Source organism: Artemia franciscana, chromosome 14 (genome assembly GCF_032884065.1).
Source record: "Artemia franciscana chromosome 14, ASM3288406v1, whole genome shotgun sequence".
Classification (NCBI taxonomy): Eukaryota; Metazoa; Arthropoda; class Branchiopoda; order Anostraca; family Artemiidae; genus Artemia; species Artemia franciscana.
In genome coordinates this window covers 13,652,898-13,670,471 of record NC_088876.1, presented here as the reverse complement: position 1 = coordinate 13,670,471, position 17,574 = coordinate 13,652,898, and the positions used below count along the sequence as shown (strand labels likewise).

The window sequence follows — 17,574 nt, the reverse complement described above, 5'->3', positions numbered from 1 at the left end:
GTTTAAAAAAATTGATTTAAACTAATGAAAAGAGTGCTATGCAAGGTTGTGAAATAGCATAGATGTAATCTTTTGGGAATGATATTAAGTTTTATTTTTCAGGTCAACTTCAGGAGTTATAAAATTAAATTTAAAAAATTGCTTTTTTCAGGGTTAACAATTGTTAAAAAGTTTCTCCAACATACAAATGACAACCCAAACTATGGATTCTTATTAAAAAAAAAAACTGAAAAGATATATTTTTTTCCATGAAAAAGACTCTCTGTCAATAAAAAACGAACAGAAATTAATTTAAAAAACTTCTTCTACAAAACAAGTTTTCAAAGAAAAGTAAAGAGATCCATTAAGCCAAGAATTAGCAGAAATAAAGTTAAATTATCTTACATAAAACAAATGACTATCAATAAATAAATGAAACTGAAAACTAACAGAAATTACAATAAATAGCAGAATCAAACTCAAAACGAGGAGAAATTAACATGAGTAAGGCTGATAATCCCCATGCCTTCTTAAGAACGCTAGTAAAATCAATATTTTTAATGACACCATTTCATTTGATTTGGTTTATATTCTACATTTTTATTTTTCAGTTTTAGTGTTATATTTTTTTTATGGTGCAGATTTAGTGTTTTTATTATAATATCATTTTAGACATAAGAAAAATAGTAAATATAATAACTAATTATGTCTCAATTTTTCATTGCAAATATTGTTTCTACTGGGTCCAAATATATTATGGGGATATCAAGGAGGCACACTCGTGCCTCTTTAAAGAGGCGAACCACGACAATGTTAAGCGATCTTCGGTTCCAGTGGTCGCAGAGGGATGGGGAGGGATGCATTTCGTAGCCCGAGCTCCAACTGAGAAACCTGCCAAATTTCATCCCCCTCCGACTTTTCCTTCATGGGGAAAATCTGGCCGAAAGTTTGACCCCCAACCCCAGCCCCCCTTTAACGTTGTCCGATCGGGCTGAAATTCACAAGTTAAGGTCCCCTAGGGCCCAGAAGCTTATCCGTGAAATTTCAGCTCCGATAACTATCCGATAACTCCTTCCCTGTTTTCCAGAAACCACGCATTGCCACTTAATGTTCATGTTCTCCTTTTGTTTTTTTTTCTGCCACGCCTACAGGTCACAGCCGACATCGGATCTGGGTGTACGAAGACTCATTCGACCCGGAATTCTCCGAGTAATTTTGCTTGAAAGTTTCGTCGGAAAATCTGAACCCCCGATTTTCTAGCTTAGAAAAACCCCAGTTCCCTATAAGAGCCCATGTTAAGTTTTTTGTTGTTAAAAGTTACGAATTTCAACATCAAGTACATCAAAATGATCAGCTCGACATGGTGAGACTGACTGAAAGCTTCAAAAATTCTGTCTTAATCCGTAAAATTTTATTTGAGAAAAATGACAGAAACCCTTTTTTTCTGCCACGCCTACAGGTCACAGCCGACATCGGATCTGGGTATACGAAGACTCATTCGACGCGGAATTCTCCGAGTAATTTTCCTGGAAAGTTTCGTCGGAAAATCTTAACCCCCCGATTTTCTAGCTTAGAAAAACCCATTTCCCCATTGAAGGTAAAATTTTCTCTTGTAATAACATCAATTGTTTGAAAAATTCTTACACTAACAGCAGCTTGGCGTAGCGGAAGCGTGCTGGGCCCATAACCCAGAGGTCGCCCATAACCGGTAGCTGCTAAATTTTTAAAATTTGTAAAATTAGGTAATTTTGTCAGTTTGAATTTATTGATACAGAAAGGGAGAAAATAAACATGGAAACATGTGATCAGAATTACATACTGGAATGTTCACAAGAATTTATACTGAAGCGGGGGTTAGGCTTGATGGAAGCAAGTTAAAAGAACATTTAAATTGATTTCCTAATTGAAGCCGTTGGTGAAATTTTCTATTGTAATAACTTGTTTGATAACAAGCATAACAGCAGCTTGGCGCAGCGGAAGCGCGCTGGGCCCATAAACCGGAGGCGGGTGGGTAAAAACCACTAGCTGCTAAATTTTTAATTAAGCTGCTAAACTATTAAAATTATCAAAATTAGATAATTTTGTCAGTTTGAATTTATTGATACAGAAAGCGAGAAAATAAACATGGAAACTTATTATTAAATTACGTCCACCATGGATTGTAGAAAAACGTACAGAAATAATATGAAAAAAACTTCGTTTTCTTAAAGAGTTAAAGAGGCTGCGTCCCAAAGTCGAACCTTAAAACGTACAGGAATTAGGAGAGGCAGTTGGGGGGGCTGCCGCCCCCCAAACTTTTAAAGACTTAAAGACAAAGCTTTTAAAGACTCTTTTGTACAGGTTTTTTGTCGTGGGGGGCTGCCGCCTCCCTAACCCCCTGCTCTTGGCTTCGGAAAGGCCCTCTTTTAATTAACAAAAAATTGAAATGAATGAATAATGGAATAACTTCGAAAAATGTTAAACACAAGAGGACAGGAGAACCATTGCGTCGAAACTAGTAATTAGTAACAATGAAGTTGACCACTCCATTTACATTTTAACATAATTATTGAAACTGTTTCCCAGACACAGAGCACACAAGCTAAGAGCTGGGGGTTTGTTGGTGTACCACAAAAAACCTGTACAAAAGAGTCTTTAAAAGCGGGGGGTTTGGGGGACGGCAGCCCCCCAACTGCCTCTCCTAATTCCTGTAGGTTTTAAGGTTCGACTTTGGGACGCAGCCTCTTTAACTCTTTAAGAAAACGAAGTTTTTTTCATATTATATTTTATATGTGGCGCGCAGACTTCCGATGCATTTTGAGTTGGCCGCCTCTGATTTAAAATTTGAATTTCGCTCTTCACCTCTAATCAAAAATTTCTTTTTTTAATTGTGCTCTGGGGCAACAATATTGCTTTATTTTATAACAAGTAAATTACACCGTCCAACTTCCTCTATATAACTTCCACGATATCAAAAACAGCCACGACACAAAAATTTGAAAACTGGTTGTTCTCGTTTTCAGTGTTTCTCTGTTTTATTTTGCTTGTGGATGGAATAATCCACAGATCTTGTTCTACATGCCAGACCCCAGTTTTATCTCACTTCATCTCAGCCTATTTACATGGTGTCCAGACTGAAACAGTGTCAGATAACGGTTAAATTTTGTTTTGTTTGTATCGTTCGGTTTAAGATTTCTTGTTGTTTTATTTTCGTCGACATGATGCTTGGTAGATATTAAATAAAAAATAATAAGTTTTTTTTTTAACTGAAAGTAAGGAGCGACATTAAAACTTAAAGTAAACAGAAACTATTCCGTGTATGAAAGGGGTTGTTCCCTCCTCAACGCCCTGCTCTTTACGCTGAAGTTTGACCCTTTCTCTCAATTCTACTTTATAAAGCAGTTAATAACTTTAGCGTAAAGAGCGGGGCGTTGAGGAGGGAACAGTCCCTTTCATACATGGAGTAATTTCTGTTTGTTTTAAGCTTTAATGTCGCTCCTTACTTTCAGTTAAAAAAAAACTTGTTTTTTTTTATTTAATTTCTCAACGTTTTTGAATTAATGCATGTTTGATTTTGGCTTTCCACAAATGAATAATTAAAACGAAATTTGCGTATTATTTGTTTTTTCCTAAATGGCTTTCTCTTACTTTTGATCAGACGATTTTGAGAAAAGGGTTGGGGGAGGAGGCCTAGTTGTCCTCCAATTTCTTGATTACTTAAAAAGGCAGCTAGAATCTTTAATTTTAACGAACGTTTTTATTAGTAAAAAGTATACGTAACTTAAATTTATCTTACGTAACGAACTTCTATATTCGTATATTTTTATTATGTGTATGAGGGGGTTTGCCCCCCTCGTTAAAACCTCGCTCTTTGCAATAAAGCTTTAATTTTGTCCCAATTCTTTAAGAATAACCCCTGAATCACAAAGGCTGTAGAATAAATAGTTGAAATTACTAACAATGCTTCAGAGTAAAGAGCGAGGTATTAAGGAGGAGTTGAAACAAACCCCACCCCATACGCATAATAGTCTCTGTTCGTTTTAAGTTTTAATGCTGGTCCTTACTTTCAGTTGAGAAAGCTTTTTCATATTTATTTTTTCTTTTTTAAATAACGCTAGAAATTCCTGCGCCCCCTTCATGGAATTTCTCTTCTCCCATGACAAATTCCTCCAAGAGAAGATCCTCCCACGCAGTCCTCCTCAACCCCCCAACCAAAAAATCCTCCTGAAAACCGTTCCCAATAACCATTACTATATGTAAACATTGGTCAAAGTTTGTAACTTGCAGCCCCTCCCCTGGTGACTGTGGGGGAGTAATTCAGCCCAAAGACATAGCTATTATGTTTTTCGACTATGCTGAACAAAATGGGTATCTCAAAATTTTGATCTGTTGACTTTGGGAAAAAATGAGCGTGGGAGGGGGCCTAGGTGTCCTCCAATTTTTGGTCACTTAAAAAGGGCACTAGAACTTTTAATTTCCGTTAGAATGAGCCATCTCGCGACATTCTAGGACCACTTGATCTATACGATCACCCCTGGGAAAAAAACGAAAAACAAACAAACAAATAAACACGCATCCGTGATCGGTCTTCTGGCAAAAAATAATAAGTTCCACATTTTTGTAGATAGGAGCTTGAAACTTCCACAGTATGGGTCTCTGATACGTTGAATGCGATGATGTGATTTTTGTTAAGATTATATGATTTTTAGGAGGTGTTTCCCCCTATTTTCTAAAATAAGGCAAATCGTCTTAGGCTCTTAACTTTGTATGAGTAAGATTAAATTTGATGAAACTTATATTTAAAATCAGCATAAAAATCCGATTCTTTTGATGTATCTATTAGTATCGAAATTCCGTTTTTTAGAGTTTCTTTTACTATTGAGCCAGGTCGCTCTTTACTACAGTTCGTTACCACGAACTGTTTGATCTCCGTTACACTTACGCCCTCCTAGTAATTTGAATTTTAATAATTGTCCAGTTTAAACTTATAAATTTTCAAAAACTATTGGGTATATGATTTTTAATTATAATTAACCAGGTCTATTTTTAAATCCCACTTACCAACGTGTTATAACAGGGGACCTATCAATAATAAAACAAGAAGATCTTTAAATTATAGTGAATAAAGTGGCTAATTTCCGTCTTTCTCATCATTCAAAACGATCGAGTATTCTTGGTAGCTTAGGAAATAATTTTGATTTATTTATTGATAAGTGGTGTAAGAAAGAGAATAAAAATAAAGAGAGTTTTCAAAGTTGGAAGAATTTAATTATTAGTAGAATACGAAACAAAATATATGCTAACTTAAAAAATAGTAACACTAAATCATTATTTTATAATGCTAGGATAAAACAAGCAATTGCTAATCTACAGAATTAATTTGTAATTGAACCGGTGGATAAAGCTAATAACAATTCTGCCGTAATTTGTCAGAAGCTGTATTGTGATGTCTTAACAAGTGAATTATGTACGGCCAATGTTTACGAAAAGGTGAATTTACAGGATGAAAATCTAATTGAAAAAACTGAAGAAATACTTTTAAAAAAATGTAATATTAGAATTAATGACAATGATAAAAAGTTCCCTTTCCTATATTGGACTGTAAAATATCATATGAATCCCCCTAAACGATGGTTTATTGCTGGAGCAGCTAGATGTCCAACCCGCATTGCTGCTACTGACCTCTCTTTAATTTTTAGGGAGATTGTAAATAAACTTAAAACCTATTGTTCGGGTATTAAAAAAATTTGAATTTTAATCCATACTTGAGTGTTTATAGTTCACTGCAAGTGATAGATTCTTTAACAATGGTTTCAGCTAAAAGAATAGAGTCTTTCGATTTTGTGACAGTGTATGCTAATCTATCACTTAATGTAGTGTTAGGAAATTTAAAAATGGTTATTAAGAAATCTTTTCTCTTATCTAATAAGGGGTTCTCAAAATTCGACACTTATAATAACAAGAGCCAAGAGCTCATATGGCACTTGTGACAAGGTCAAAAGAGCCAAGAGCTCATATGGCATGAGCTCTAGCAACCTCGTAAGAATCAACAGATTGATTTAAAAGGAAAATCAAAGGCTTAATGCCGGTCGGGATTTAAAATAAGAGCTCTGAGACACGAGGTCCTTCTAAATATCAAAATTCATTAAGGTCCAATCACCGACACGTACCAGATGTACCTCGACCCCCAGTGTGTCGAATCGGGGAAAACAACTTTATCAAGTCAATTTGTACCGGTCCATGATACGCCTACCAATTGACTTCGTCCTAGCACGTCCAGAAGCACCTAACTCACCAAAGCACTGGTCCCCCTGACTCCCCCAAAGAGAGCGGATCCAGTCCGTTTACATCAATCACGTATCTACGACATTTACTTATTCTACCCACCAAGTTTCTTCCCGATCTCTCCACTCCAAGCGTTCTCTATGATTTCCGGTTTCCCCCTCCGAATCCCGTCAATGTCACCAGATCTGGTTGGGATTCAAATTAAGACCTCTGAGACATGGGTTCCTTCTAATATCAAATTTCATTAAGATCCCGTCACCCGTTCTTAAGTTAAAAATACCTCAATTTTTCTCATTTTCCGAATTAACCCCCCCCCCCTCCAACTCCCCCAAAGAGAGCAGATTCAGTCCAATTACACCAATCACGTATCTAGGACTTGTGCTTATTCTTCCCACCAAGTTTCATCCGGTCTCTCCACTCTAAGCGTTTTCCAAGATTTCCTGTTTCCCCCTACAATTCCCCCAATGTCACCGGATACGGTCGGGATTCAAATAAAGAGCTCTGAGACATGAGGTCCGTCTAAATATCAAATTTCATTAAGATCCGATCAACCATTCATAAGTTAAAAATACCTCTATTTTTTCCTCTCTCACCAGCCCCCCAGATGATCGAATCGGGGAAACGATTGTTATCAAGTCAATTTATGCAGGTCCCTGATACGCCTACCAATTTTCGTCGTCCTAGGACGTCCAGAAGCACCGCACTCGCCAAAGAACTGGAATTCCCCCCAACTCCCCCAAAGAGAGTGGATCCGTTCCAATTTTGTCAATCACGTATCTAAAACTTGTGCTTATTCTTCCCATCAAGTTTCGTCCCGATCTCTCCACTCTAAGCAATTTCCAAGATTTCTGTTTTCCCCCTCTAACCCCCTGTCCCCGGATCCGATTCAAATTGAAAATAGAGCATCTGAGACGTAAGATGTTTCTATATATCTAGTTTAATTAAGAAACGACCACCCATTCGTAAGATAAAGATTTTCACGTTTTCCAAGATTTCTGGTTTTACCCCTCAACTCCCCCCAGTGTCACTGGATCTGGTTGGGATTTAAAATGAAAGCGCAAAAGCACAAGATCCTTTTAAATATCAAATTTCATTAAGATGTGATCACCCGTTGGTAAGTTGAAAATACCTCATTTTTTCTAATTTTTCCGAATTACTCCCCCACCCCTCCAAAGAGAGCGGATCCGGTCCGGCCATGTCAGTCACGTATCTTGCACTTGTGCTTATTTTTCCCACCAAGTTTCATCCTTATCATTCCGCTTTAAGCGTTTTCCAAGATCCCCCCAATGACACTGGATCCGGTTGGGATTTAAAAGAAGAGATCTGAGTTACGAGATCCTTCTATATATAAAATTTCATTAAGATCCAATCACTCCTTCGTAAGTTAAAAATACCTCATTTTTCCGATTTTTCAGAATTAACCCTCCCCCCAACTCTCTCAAAGAGAGCAGATCCGTTCCTGTTATGTAAATCACTTATCTAGGACTGGTGTTTATTTGTCTCGCCAGGTTTCATCCTGACCCCTCCACTCTAAGTGTTTTCCAAGATTTTAGCCCCCCCCCCAATGTCACCAGATCTGGTCGGGATTTAAAATAAGAGCTCTGAGACACAATATCAACCTAAACATTAAATTTCATTAAGACCCGAAAACCCGTTCGTAAGTTAAAAATACTTCATTTTTTTCTAATTTTTCTGAATTAACCGTCCCCCCACTCTCCCCCCTCAGATAGTCGAATCAGGGAAAGACTATTTCTAATTTAAGCTTGTCCGGTCCCTGGTATGCCTGTCAAATTTCATCGTTCTATCTCATCTGGAATTGTCAAACTAGCAAAACCGGGACAGACAGACAGACTGACCGACAGAATTAGCGGTCGCTATATGCCACTTGGTTAATACTAAGTGCCATAAAAAAGCTAGACGGACAAACTGCTTTAAGACTACAGTTAGCTCGAGATGTTCCAGCTTAGATATGTTTTTTGACTTATTAGAATTTGTTTTATATAATACTTATATAACATTTAATGGTAATTTGTATAAACAAATTGTGGGAATTCCCATGGGGGAGGGGAGAATGCCAGCCCATTTATAGCTGACTTTTTTATGTCAACTGGAATATAAATATATGATGGTTAAGAATAATCCAAATAATTTAAAGCATGTTTTGTAAAATAATAAAAGATATTTAGATGATATTTTGGTTTTAAGCTGTAAGGAATTTATTGATATTTCTAAAAATATATATCCATCAGAGTTGACTATTGAAACTATTCATGGCATAGGTCTAGAAGACCATTTCCTAGATTCGAATATTAATATTTCTTATAATAATAAATTAGGTTTTAAAATGTATAATAAAACGGATGATTTTGATGTGATTAATTTCCTGTTCCCTGAAAGTAATTAAATAAAAAAAAAAGTTTTTTTTAACTGAAAGTAAGGAGCAACATTAAAACTTCGTATATGAAAGAGGCTGCTTCCTCATCAACGCCCCGCTCTTTACGCTAAAGTTTGGCTCTTTCTCTCAACTCTACTTTTTAAAACAGTAAAAACTTTAGCGTAAAGAGTGGGACGTTGATGAGGAAGCAGCCCCTTTCATATACGAAGTAATTTCTGTTTGTTTAAGTTTTAATGTCGCTCCTTACTTTCAGTTAAAAAAAACTTGTTTTTTTTAATTTCTTAACCTTTTTGAATCAATGCATGTTTTGATTTTGGCTCTCCACAGAGGAATAATTAAAGCCAAATTTGCATTTTTTATTTTATTTTTTTTGGCTAAATGGCTTTCTCATAGTTTTGATCGAATGATTTTGAGAAAAAAAAGGAGTGGGAGAGGAAGCCTAGTTGCCCTCCAATTTTTCGACTTAAAAAAGAAACTAGAACTTTTAATTTTTTGCGAATGTTGTTATTAGTAAAATATATAAATAACTTAAAAATTAGCTTACGTAACGAACTTTTGTATTCTCATGTTTTTATTACATATATGAGGGGGTCTAAAGCTTAAATTTTGTCCCAGTTCATTAAGAATGATCCCTGAATCACAAAAGCCGTAGAATAAATAGTTGAAATTACTAAAAATACTTTAGCGTAAAGAGCGAAGTATTAGGAGGATATGAGCCCCTCATATGCGTAATAGTTTGTGTTCGTTTTAAGTTTTAATGCTGCTCCTTACTTCCAGTTGAAATTTTTTTCATTGTGTTTTTCTAAATAATGCTAGAAAGTCCTGCGCTCCCTTCATGGAAATTTTCTTCCCCATGACAGATTCCTAGATTGAAAGTTCCCCAAACATATCCCCTCTTCTCCACCCCTCCCCCCAACCAAAAAGTCCCCCTGAAAACGTCTGTACACTTCCCAATAACCATTACTATATGTAAGCACTGGTCAAAGTTTGTAACTTTTAGCCTCTCCCACGGGGACTGTGGGGGAGTAAGTGGTCCCCAAAGACATAGTTATAAGGTTTTTCGACTACGCTGAATAAAATGGCTATCTCAGAATTTTGATCCTTTGACTTTGGGAAAATAATTAGCGTGGGAGGAGGCCTAGGTGCCCTCCAATTTTTTTGTCACTTAAAAAGGGCACTAGAACTTTTCATTTCCGTTAGAATGAGTCCTCTCGCAACATTCTAGGACTACTGGATCGATACGATCACCCCTGGAAAAAAAAACAACAAACAAATAAACACGCATCCGTGATCTGCCTTCTGGCAAAAAATACAAAATTCCACATTTTTGTTGATAGGAGCTTGAAAATTCTACACTAGGGTTCTCTGATACGCTAAATCTGATGATGTGATTTTCTGTAAGATTCTATGACTTTTAGGGTGTGTTTCCCCCTATTTTCTAAAATAAGGCAAATTTTCTGAAGCTCTTAACTTTTGATGAGTAAGACTAAACTTGATGAAACTTATATATTTAAAATCAGCATTAAAATGCGATTCTTTTGATGTAGCTATTGGTATCAAAATTCCATTTTTTAGAGTTTTGGTTACTATTGATCCGGGTCGCTCCTTACTACAGTTCATCTCAGCGTTTTACTCACAGTTACTTAGATATGCAAGGATTTGTAGTAGTTATATTGATTTTGAAAATAGACATAAAATTTTAAGCCAAAAATTGATTTTAAGAGGTTTCTCTGCAAATAAATTAACTTGAGAATTTAAAAATTTAGTTTTCATTATAATGAACTTTTAAGTAAATACCGAAAGAATTATCTTGAAATGCTTTGCGAAAAATTTAATTGATTTTGATTTACTGAGTTACTGAGTTTGACGTGTCCCTAATTTTTGACAGTGGATTTCCGGAGGATTTTGCATATGTTGTATTTCCAAAGGTCTTGATTTGCATTTATTTCCTTGAGTTTTATTTAGGTCACATTGCATCAATACAAACGATTTGATATAATGTTAAAATTTTTAATTGTGTAAAGTTCAGTATTAATATAGATTGTGGATACGTAAGATCATTCAGATTAACATAATTACTCGAGGGCCAAAATCAAGGTATGATAAGCTAGTTCTGAAGTTACTTGGTTGTTTTACATTTGTTTTTTCATAGGCATATATTTTGGGGATGATACCTAGCACGAGGATACCATAGGGAATTTATGGTAGGCACGCCACTTGCCTGGGTAGGGAATTTAAACTGCCAAAACCCTGTAGGCAAGTGTGTATTCTCCTGATGAGCCCTTGTGTTGGGTTGTCGCCTCTGAATTATTTGTCTTTTTATGGCACTTGGTCTGTCTGTCTGTCCCGGTTTTGGTATTTTAGGCACTTCCAGGTAAGCTAGGACGATGAAATTTGGCAGGCCTATCAGGGGCGGGACTAGCTTAAATTAGAAATGGTCGTTTTCCCAATTTGACCATCTGGGGGGGGGGAGTGGGGGCCGGTTAATTCGGAAAAAATAGAAAAATTGAAGTATTTTTAACTTACGAACTGTTGATCAGATCATGAAATTTGATGTTTGGAAGGATATCGTGTCTCAGAGCTTTTATTTTAAATCCCGACCAGATCTGGTGACATTGGGAGGGATATGGGAGGGGGAAACCTAAAATCTTGGAAAACACTTAGAATGGAGGGATCGGGATGGAGCTTGGTGGGAAAAATAATCACAAGTCCAAGATACATGATTGAGATAACCGGAACGGATCCGCTCTCTTTGGGGTGGTTTGGGGGGGGGTAATTCTGAAAAATTAAAAAAATGAGGTATTTTTAACTTACGAACAGGTGATCGGATCTCAATGAAATTTGATATTTAGAAGGATATGGTGTCTTACTCTTATTTTAAATCCCGACCAGATGTGGTGACATTGGGGGGGAGTTGGAAGGGGGGAACCTAAAACTTGGAAAAACCTTAGAGTGGAGGGATCGGGATGAAACTTGGTGGGAATATTAAGCACAAATCCTAGATACATGGTTGACATAACCGGAACGGATCCGCTCTCTTTGGGGTAGTTAGGGGAGGGGTTAATTCTGAAAAAAAAAATAGAAGTAAAAAGAGGTATTTTTAACTTACGAACGGGCGATCGGATCTCAATGAAATTTGATATTTAGAATGATGTCGTGTCTCAGAGCTCTTATTTTAAAGCCTGACCGGATCTGGTGACATTGGGGGAAGTTTGGGATGGGAACCTAAAATCATGGAAAACGGATCTTCATATTTAGAAGGACCTCGTAACTCAGATCTCTTATTTTAAATCTCAAACGGATTAAGCGTAATTGGGTGGGGGGCAGTTGGGGGACCGGACATCTTAGAAAATACTTAAAGCGGTGAGATCATTATAAAACTGGATGGGAAGAATAGAAACCTGTCCAAGATACGTGACTGACATAACCGGACTGGATCTGCTCTCTTTGGTGGAATTGGGGGGGGGGGTAATTTTGAAAATTGAGGTATTTGTAACTTACGAAAGGGTGACCAGATCTTAATGAAATTTGATATCTAGAAGGATCTTGTGCTTTAAAGTTCTAATTTTAAATTCCAACCCGATCCTGTGACATTGGGGGGAGTTGGAGGGGGAAACCGGAATTCTTGGAAAACGTGAAAATTGGGGTATGTTTGTCTTACGAATAGATGATCGGATCTTAATGGAATTTGATTTTTAAAGGAATTCATGTCTCAGAGCTCTTATTTCAAATCCCAACAAGATCTTTTGACATTGGGGGGAGTTGGAGGGGGAAATCTTGGAAAAACACTTGGAGTGGAAGAATCGGGATGAAGCTTGGTGGATAGAATAAACAAATGTCCTTGATACGTGATTGACAGAATCGTACTGGCTTCGCTCTCTTTGGGAGAGTTGGGGAGAGGGGTTCAGTGATTTGGCGAGTTTGTTGCTTCTGGACGTGCTAGGACAATTTAAATTGGTAGGCGTGTCAGGGAGCTGAACAATTTGACTTGATAAAGTCGTTTTCCCAGATTCGACCATCTGGGGCTAAAGGGAGAGGAAAAATTAGGTATTTATAACTTACGAGTGGGTGATCGGATCTTAATTTTGATATTTAGAAGTTTGAATTGATATTTAGAAGGCCATCGTGACTCAGAGCTCTTATTTTAAATCCTGACCGGCATTAAGCCTCTTATTTTCCTTTTAATATCAATCTATTGATTCATAGAATCTTGTTAGAGCTCATACCATATGATCTCTTGGCTCTTAGCTCTTCTCGCTTCGTCACAAGTGCCATATGAGCTCTTAGCTCTTGTTTTTACTGTTTATAATATTTGGTAAATTACGGCTTACACTTACTTACGACACTACTGCCTGTCCATGGATTATTCTTTATGGTTGATTGTGTATAGCTTTGCTGTTTGACCTATGTAATTCGATGGATGAGTAGGGTTAAGGCCTCATTAAAGTATTGATCTATGTGAATTATTAAAGCTGGAAAACAGTCTTCGTTTCTCCTACTGTCTTTTTTTGTTCATATGTTTTTTTTATGGCACTTGGTATTAACCAAGTGACATATAGCAATGTCTGTACCGGTTTTACTAGTTTAGGCACTTCCAGATAAGCTAGGACGATGGAATTTCATAGGAATGAAATTCGAAAAATTTTAAAAATGATGTGTTTGTAACTTACGAACGGGTGATCAAATCTTAATGAAATTTGATATTTAGAAGAATCTTGTGCTTCAGTGCTCTTATTCTATATTCCGACCAGATCCAGTGACATTGGGGGGAGTTGGCGGGGAAAACCGAAATCTTGGAAAACGCTTAGAGCGGAGAGATCGGGATGAAACTTGGTGGGTAGAATAAGCAAATGCCGTAGATACGTGACTGACTTAACTTTATTGGATCCGCTCTTTTCTGGGGAGTTAGGAGGAGATCCAGTGCTTTGGCGAGTTTGGTGTTTCTTGACGTGCTAGGACGATGAAAATTAGTAAGCGAGTCTGGGACCTGCACAAATTGACTTGATAAATTTGTTTTCCCAGATTTGACCATCTGGGGACTGACGGGAGAGGAAAAATTAGAAAAAATGAGGTATTTTTATCTTACGAGTGGGTGATCGGTTCTTAATGAATTTTGATATTTAGAAGGATCTCGTGTCTCAGAGCTCTTATTTTAAATCTGACCGGCATTAAGCCTCTGATTTTCCTTTTAAATCAATCTATTGATTCTTAGAATTTTACTAGAGCTTATGCCATATGAGCTCTTGGCTCGGTCAATGTTCCTATTACCTGAACTATTGTTTAAGGTCATGAAACTATTGTTAATAGATGCATTTTGACTTTTGGAACATCTTTTCTCTCTTGCGAAACTACCACAAACGCACCGTTATGGAGTTGTTCCGGCCCAAATATTCTTGTACATATAGAATTGTACATATATAGAATTGCAATCATTTCCTTTTTCGTTGATCGGATATTTGAAATCGCGAATCTGTAATACTTTAGAAACAAATTTGGGCTCTATATTTGCACATTACGGAGGTTGGGGTAAAGCAGAGCATATATTAAATACGTGAACTAACCATTGCTGTACTTAATATATGCTATGCTTTAAGGGTTATTTCTGTGTCTGTGCTGTTGCATTGGTGATTTCTTTTTTTATTATATATATATATATATATATATATATATGTTGTATCAGATTAACGACACTTCTTGACTACTAAGGTCCCTCCGGTGCATTACTGCAGCATGATTCGATCTTTGGGTCCCGTATTACCAAGCTATGGTCAAACCCACTGCGCCACCACATGACTATATATATATATATATATATATATATATATATATATATATATATATATATATATATATATATATATATATATATATATATATATATATATATATATATATATATTGTGTATGCTTTATTCTCAACCAACGGAATTTTTTTTTTCAGGCTGGTATTTTCCTATCCCTTGTTCACTTTGCTGTTTGAATGATTATTAAATGAAGCTAAGATTTTTTTAGTACTAATATATTATGCCGCAAATACTCAAGAAGTGAAGTTAGGTTAATCCTAATGAAAAATTCCAAAACAGGACGAAAATACAATAATTTAGAAACATTTGGGCTATATATTTGCGTGTTGGGGGAGGGGGGTAACCTAATCTAACCCCTTCCCCTAATAAACAAACATTTATTCCAAATTATATAATTCAAATGTATTCTGTCACCCGCCACTTGTTTTCCACTGAGCGTAAGCTAATTGTTTATTAATACAAACAGATAAAACCAATTTGATCTCGAGTTTTACACAGCGCAAAATTGAGAACTGGCGGTATAATACATCAGATTTTTTTTTTTTTGATTTTTTTTTAGGAAGGCACACTAGCTATATTGTTGCCAATATTGCGGCTTATTAATAATAAACCATCAATATTATCTGTCTAATTCCAAAATGAAAAGTTAAAATAATGCGTCGAATCCTGCGCTGTTGCTTGACAAAATATTGGTATAAATGCGACTTCTTTCAGCCGCTTTAATGTATTATTCTACTCTTCAAGGAGAAGGGTGGGGGTGTAAATAAATGGTTTACAGCGATTTCGGTTTGCGCATTTAAAGAAACGAATTTTCCCAGAAAAAAGCACATTTTTTTGTTAAAAAATAAACTCATGTGCTAATAATTAATTGGCTTAACTACGTTTTTAATGAAACTAGAATAATTAAACAGTCCCAAGCACCTTCCAAGAAATGCTTTCTTGGAGGGGGGGTCCATAATACAAAAAATTGGAGGGGGTAGTAATGAAAAAAGACGAAAAAATTATAATTTGAGTAAGATATGGCCGGAAATTAAATAAAATTTAGGATTTTTGGCGTGGTTTGGGAACTGAGGTCCAAATTTCCCGCTTATGTCCCTGCACAGTTCGACAGCTATTTTGATGCCAAAGATTATTTAATTGTTTATCGTTATTTTTTTTTTTGGGGGGGGGGGGGTTAGATTTTGAAATAGTCACTATATATCTCGTCTATCACGTCTAGTTTCTGAGATCGGGTACGTTTATCCTTTTTTTCCCTCTTCTTTATGCTTATTTTTTTTACAACCTATCTTTTCTAGCAACAAAGACGTGGAAAGAAAACGTTAAGGGGCATAATTTCGTCGATGTTGCTGTTGACAGAGTAATACAAAGGCTGCACAGACATGAAAAGAAAACGTTCAGGGGTCTTATTTTGTCGATGTTGCTGTTGACTGGGTGGAGTAAATCCAAACACGGCTTCGACTGATAACTAATGAGTTATGTTTTATACAGGTTATACTCTTTTCCCCACTGAGATTCAATTGCTTTTACTGGATGCCTTGTGTTCCGACTATTTTTGCTACCCTATTTTATAATATTGATCCAAAGCTGTCATTTTCTTTTTCTGTTCTTCAAAAGAAGCTTAATTTTCGGTAGTAGACCCCTGGATGAGATTTTTGTTTTTGTTTCAGAAATTCCCGCTTATGAATTAATTCATTGAATATGTGAAAAGAAAAAAACTCGTAGCATGTTGCGTTTAGTTTTAAAATAAAAAAAATTTAGAATTTAAGTTTTAAACTAATAGCCGCATTCTAAGTTTTTTATCTTGCAGAGAAAAGGGACAGACAATTACCTTATTTGTTCATATAATTATATAAGATACTAACCATCCCGAGAAAGAAAGACGATCAGAACCTGTTTGCGGTAGCTCACATTTTTGAGTTGGTAATCAATCCGGTTTAACGGATGGTTTAGGATGATGCTTAACTATTTTAGTAGTCCAGAAAAAGATAAAAAGGTTCAAGATCAAATCGGTCTTAAACAATAAGCCTTCTCGAAGGGCCTTGAATGTCCAAAACCTTGTTAATGTCAATATTCACCAGTGAATATTCGAAATTCCTTTTTCCCTGCTTGGATTTAATTAGCTTTTCGAGCCAGATTTTCAATCTTAAGCAAGCTATAATGGTAAAAGTTCGGTTAATATATATATATATATATATATATATATATATATAAATATATATATATATATATAAATATATATATATATATATATATATATATATATATATATATATATATATATATATATATATATATATATATATATATATATATATATATATATATATATATATATATATATATATATATGCTAGCTGTTCGAACCTGGAACCTCTCGGACCTAGAACCTGGAACATAACGCTTTACCAACTGAGCTACTTCGGCTTGAATACATTCGTTTTTGAATTGGTATATGATGAAATAATTCAGACGTCATATGCGGACAGTGACATCACTCGACAGACAACTTATTTTTATATATACAGATAATATATATACAGACATATATATATATATATATATATATATATATATATATATATATATATATATATATATATATATATATATATATATATATATATATATATATATATATATATATATATATATATATATATATATATATATATATATATATATATATATATAGTAATATGTATATTTAATAAACATAAATATTTAACGTTTATGAATTGCTCAATATCGTTTATTATTTGCAATCCTTGTCTAGAAAATTTAGTTTATTTTTTTAGTTGAGTTGGTATGATTTGTTGAAGAATGGTTGAATTGTGTTCAGTTCAATCACGTGAATCATGGGAAGTCTGTTAGCTTATTTTAGAATACTCCCTAATTACGTAACCTAAAGATGATTAAAAAAAAATCCCATTGTGTTCCACGTTGTCCCTGTAGGAGATGCACGTCGCAACATGTTAGAAATCATGGGTCTGACTGTGAGGCTACCGTGCTGTTTTCTATCTCAGCATCGCTTACCCTTGAGAAAAAGGGACATTTGCACACTCTTATATATAAAATCATGGGCCTTTGCATGTTGCGTAATACCTTATGTGATCTTTATCACCTTTTACTTCG

General features: G+C 35.6%; 1 protein-coding gene across 3 annotated transcripts in view; it reads left to right on the top strand.

The window, feature by feature from the left end:
• Nucleotides 1–17,574, top strand: part of LOC136035349 (glycogen [starch] synthase-like) — a 37,632-nt gene that overhangs the window by 16,890 nt on the left and 3,168 nt on the right. Inside the window, exon 2 of one of the 3 annotated variants that reach the window (XM_065717096.1) lies at nt 1,439–1,576. The exons of the other annotated variants lie outside the window; for them this stretch is intronic. The gene's annotated coding sequence lies outside the window, so the exon portion shown is untranslated. The remainder of the gene's footprint in view (nt 1–1,438; nt 1,577–17,574) is intronic. 3 annotated transcript variants of the gene reach the window in all.